Genomic DNA, 5958 nt, shown 5'->3' on the forward strand with positions numbered 1-5958 from the left:
CTGATTGTTTTGTTTCTAGTGATTTATTAAGAAGTCCCCAAACTGGCAATTTTGACTAAGATCCAGGGAAAAATAAGGCTTTTTACCTGGTCCCAGATGATGTTCAAGCAAATCTGCCATTTGGCTCTTAAAGTGTCACGGCAGATTATAATGTTGTCAGCAGGCTCTGAAAAGCTCTGTTAAGAGTATCATAGTGTAGTCTCCTAGAGGTTAATAACAAACCTCTGTTTCCCTCAGCAGATAACGGCTATTCTTTAAAGAAGTTGTTCTCGAACTTTTTGGTCTCAAGAACCCTTTATGGTCTTAATATTTATTGAAAATACCAAAAAGTTTTTGTTTATGTGAACTGTATCTTTTTAAAAGTTTTTATTTAAATTCCAGTTAGCTTAAATACAGTATGAGCTTCATGTGTACAATATAGTGATTCAACACTTCCCTACAACACCTGTTGCTCATCACAACAAATGACTCCTTAATTCCCATCACCTATCTAACCTATCCCCCACTCACCTCCCTTCTGCTAACCATCAGTTTGTTCTCTACAGTTAAGAGTTAGTTTCTTGGTTTGCCTCTCTCTTTTTTCCTTTAAAAAATTTTTTTAATGTTTATTTATTTTTGAGACAGAGCATGAACAGGGGAGGGGCAGAGAGAGAGGGAGACACAGAACTGAAAGCAGGCTCCAGGCTCTGAGCCATCAGCCCAGAGCTGGACGCGGGGCTCGAACTCACCGTCCGTGAGATGGTGACCTGAGCTGAAGTCGGACGCTCAACCAACTGAGCCACCCAGGTGCCCCTCTCTTTTTTCCTTTTGCTCATTTGCTTTGTTTCTTAAATTCCACATATGAGTGAAATCATATGGCATTTGTCTTTCTCTGACTTAATTCGCTTAGCATACTTTCTAGCTCCATCCATTTCATTGCAAATGGCAAAGTTTAATTCTCTTTTATGACTGAGTAATATTCCATCATATATACGTAATATACATTTGCATATATATACATATATATGGTGTTGATTTTAGCTATTGTGAGAGGTTTGAGGTGATAATCTCATTGTAATTTTGGTATGCATTTCCCTGATGATCAGTGATGTTGAGCATCTTTTCATGTGCCTGTTGGCTGTCTGTAGGTCTTCTCTGGAAAAATGTCTATTCATGTCTTCTGCCCATTTTTAAATTGGATTATTTGTTTTTTGGGGTGTTGCGTTATATAAGTTCTTTATATATTTTGGATACTAACCCTTCATCAGATATATCATTTGCAAATATATTCTCTCCCATTTCATAGGCTGCTTTTTATTTATTTTATTTTACTTTTTTAAGTTTTGCAGACAGAAGCAACCTGGCTGTTCTTAATGCTTAATTATTTATTTTGAGAGAGAGAGAGAGATAGAGCATGAGTGGGGGAGGGGCCGAGAAAAAGGGAGAGAGAGAATCCCAAGCAGGTTCTGTGTTATCAGTGCAGAGCCCGACATGGGGCTTGAAACCATGAACCATGAGATCACTACCTGAGCAGAAATCAAGAGTAGGATGCTCAACCAACTGAGCCACCCAGATGCCCTGAGCATGGCTGTTGTTTATTACTTTTCCTTTGGACTGAGAGAGGAACCAGTACAAAGTCCTTCTGGAGACCCAAGCCCCACAGCAAGACCAGGGGGCAAGAGGGGCTGGGCCAACAGGAAGCCCTGCTGCAGTGTTTCCATTGCAGAGAAATGCTCCTGTACCTTTGTTGTCTTGAAGTTTAAAGGACTTGTTTCATTGTGACCAGGGAGCCAAGGGGAACCCTGTGCTGACTATGGAGAAATCTCAGGTTCACATTGCCTAATAGGTACAGATGAGGGTCAGGAGGATGAAGATGGCCAAAGAGCAACATGTTCTACCAGTTCTCCTGCTGAAGCAACTTTAGTTTCTTCTCATAGTTGGAGGCTTTGTTCATCAGGCTGTTTTTCTCCTTCTCTAGAGACTTCTTGGCCGTTTGGGCTTATCTCTGCCTCAGAGCCTAGAGTTTACAGCCTCCAGGTGTCTACTACACTGTGACACCTTCTCCTCCATCTCCTCCATCTCTAGAGCAATGCCCAGATTCTCCCACTTCTTTTTTATCATGCTACTTTCCAGGATCCCCCAGACATTATTGGACACCCATGGGTTGCCATTTTAGTTTTGTTATTTCCCTCACTGTGCAGAAGCTTTTTATTTTGATGTAATCCCAATAGTTTATTTTTGCTTTTGTTTCTCTTGCCTCAGGAGACATATCTAGAAAGAAGTTGCTATACAGACAATGTCAAAGAAGTTACTGGCTATGTTATCCTCTAGGATTTATATGGTTTCAGGTCTCACATGTAGGTCTTTAATCTATTTTTAATTTATTTTTATGTATGGTGTTAGAAAGTGGTCCAATTTCATTCTTTTGCATGTTACTGTCTTGTTTTCCCAACACCATTTGTTGAAGAGACTGTCTTTTTCTGATTGGATATTTTTTCCCGCTTTGTCAAAGATTTATTGACCATATATTTGTGGGTTCATTTCTGAGTTTTCTATTCTGTTCTACTATTCTAGTCTGTTCTACTAATCTATGTGTCTATGGATTGTATGTTTTGATACTTGCTATGTTAGAAACTAAAATTGAGGAAAAGTTAAAATACTTATTAAATAATTTATTGAGAGTAACAATAATAAACCCATTATATGACAACATAAATGATGTATTTTTTATGAAATGTTCACTGGTTTCTCACATTACTACCACACTCACAATACTTCTGACACAAGATGTGTGGAATATTTCTTGCTCCACATCAAGAAATTCTCTGTGACCTCAGCTGGCTGTCCTATAATTCAGTTTAATTCCAACATAAAAGGAATTAGTGCAAACCCCACAGATTAAGGAATTAGTCCCATGAGACTGCCCCACACCTTAGAAGCCAATTGCAAGTAGTAAGCCCCTGGGTTATCCAGTTTCTGTCTACAAATTGGCTACAAATTGGACATTCCCATGACCTCCCTCTTGGACTCAATTATTTGCTAGAACAGCTCACAGAACTCAGGAAAACACTTACTTCTATTTGCCAGTTTATCATATGATAAAGGATATGATAACATTAATAACCAGATGAAGAAATATGTATGGCCAGATCTGGAAGTACAGGAGCCTCTTTCCCTGTGGAATTAGAGTACATCATTCTCCCAGTATATGAATGTTTCCACCAACCTGCAATTTTGGGATTTTTATGGAAACTTTCTCAGGTGGCATGACCAATTATTAATTCCACTTCCAGCCCCTCTCTCCTCTCTGGAGAATGGAAGATAGGGCTGAAAATTCCAAACTTGATCATGGCTTGATCTTTCTGATGACAAGCCTATATCCAGAAGCCATCCAGAAACTCACTCAGGGTCATCTCATTAGAACAAAGGATATCCAGGCAATTCCAAGAGATTTAGGATCTCTGTTTCAGGAACCAGGGTCAAAGATAAAATATTAGAACAAAAGATACTCCTAGTGCTCTAATCACTTAGGAAATTATAAGAGTTTTAGGAGCTCTGTGCTGGGAACTGGTCAAAGACTAAATGTTACCACCAAAGGTTCTCCTAGCATTGCTATTTACAAGTGTTTTAGGAGGCTTGTTTCAGGAAATGGGGATCATCTATCTATCTATCTATTCATCCATCCATCTTTCTATCTTTTTATCTTATTGTTTCACACTCAGCCACCTCTGTACTGGTTCATTTGGCTCCTGAAAAAGAGATCAAAGTGAAAATAAAATAATTCATGGGTTAAAAAATATGGATGATCCCAACAAGGCCAATCTGGATACTACTACTGAATGCCCTGAATGCCCAATCTATCAGTATATCCAAGAAGACTAGCTAGTCATCTGCTGCAAGAACAGTTACATTGGAAACCATCCATTATGGATTGGGAAATGATTTGTTCTCATTTGGGCTGCACTTACATAGCATATGGATTTGCACTGACTTCCTAAGACGCATCTATCAGCAATACTATCATTCTATCTGAATGTCTTATTCACCACTGTAATATCCTAGACTACACTGCTTCTAATTCAAGAAATTTATTTTGCAACAAAAAAGAAAAAAAAAGTCTAGTAATGAGCCTATTCTGAAGCAATTCACTGGCTTTACCATCACTAAGAAAAAGTTGGACTGATATATATGGTCTGCCTTTTTGAGAAATTAGTTATAAAGCCAATTAAGAGATGTTTTCTGACATACAATGCTTTTTTCCCATGATCAAAGTAGAGTGACTGAGAAACATATGATGGAAATGTGATATGTGCTTTTCAGTACAACATATAATGAACCATTCAGAGGATGCTTGCTTACTAATAATTTGACTTTAGAAACTTCAGGTGTAGTAGTCTTCATACCCAAGAAGGAATCTTTCTTTAGAAGATGATACAATACTTCATTTTAATTGTAGATTTGAATTGCCACATAGCATTTTTGGCTCCTCATGATTGTAGTGAGCCATCAGACATAGAAGGGGCAATTCTTCCCTTCCCCCTATGTCTGTTAGGATACTTACTCTTTTTTTAAAGTTTTATTGTTGAATTATAGTTGACATATCAGGTACTTAATCTTGACTTTAATGGAGAAATTGATATACTAGTATATAAGGGAGATAAGAAGTGTTTATGGAACACATGGCATATTCTGAAGTTCCTCCTCCTACTGCTGTGTTGTGAAGCAATATAAAAACTCACATATACACTGGGTGTTGTATGGAAACCAATTTGACAATAAGTTTTATATTAAAAAATTAAATAAATAAAAAATATTTCTGAAACCTTTAAAAAGAAAAGAAACTCACATATACATAGGGCAGCCAAATGTCCTGGTTTGCCTGAGACTGTCTTCATTTATACATCTTATTACTAACATAATTACTAATATCACTCTCATAGTCAAAAGTTTCTCAGGTTAAAATATAAAGTATATTATGATCTTAATCACATTGTGAATCTTCAGAATTTGTGATATGGATTGCCCCACTAGTAAAAGACTCCCAAAAACTAGGTCTTGGTTGAGGACAAGAGGAATGTTGAATGAGCAGTGGAGAAAATGTTAAATATACCAACCCAGCTTTGTGGCCAGCTGCAGAAATGAGAACTCTAGAACCTACTTGTTTTCTTTCTTGCTCTCTTTTATCTATCTATCTATCTGTCTATCTATCATCTATCTATCCAACTCTCCATCTAGATATGTATTATCTATAGACATATATCTCCATCTATATATGTGGAAAGAGCTTTAGATATATACATATAGTATAATATATATAATATATAAATGATATAGACAGATATAGATATAGATGTATCTTGATATGCAGATAAACTTAGCTAATAATTTATCTAATATATATGTATGTGGGTATAATTTATTTTTTCCTACCATCTTCCTATGGCATGATGATTGTGATTAACTATAACTTAGTGCAAACTTTTCTAGCTGTAAAGATAGGATTGAAGTTAATTCTAATTCCTAGAAGAAATAATAGATGGAGCTTGGGCCATCCATTTGTAAGAAAAGGTAAGTGCATTTTCAATTATTTGAAGATTTGTGTTCTGTCAGGAAGCAGGTTCTTTCTGACATTGTTAATTATTGAAAAATTAAGTATGGGAAGAAGTATAGGGGAACTTCTTAAATATGTAAAGATATGTATATGTGGAAATAGAAACATATGGTCTTTTTGTCTCCAATAGTTGCTTATGAACTAAATGAACTTAACAGAATTTAATGAAAACAAAAACAGTTATTATTAATGGCATACCTTTTTTTACTCATCTTAACAAAGATTTTGCTAACCATTGTTTATTCTGTGGCCTGGCACATAAAAATTTGCATAATAAAATACATCATGAAAAACTATGGAGAAGGAAAGGAAGAAGAGAAGAGATATTCAGTGACATGATTTTCCTCTAATAGCTGAAGTTTCCACAA

At 36.4% G+C, this 5958-nt stretch overlaps 1 pseudogene; it reads right to left on the reverse strand.

Annotated features, from left to right (window-relative positions):
• Positions 1 to 1818: 1818 nt before the first annotated feature.
• Positions 1819 to 2100, reverse strand: LOC102949700 (annotated as a pseudogene).
• Positions 2101 to 5958: the final 3858 nt, after the last annotated feature.

The sequence above is a fragment of the Panthera tigris genome, chromosome D3 (genome assembly GCF_018350195.1).
Source record: "Panthera tigris isolate Pti1 chromosome D3, P.tigris_Pti1_mat1.1, whole genome shotgun sequence".
Classification (NCBI taxonomy): Eukaryota; Metazoa; Chordata; class Mammalia; order Carnivora; family Felidae; genus Panthera; species Panthera tigris.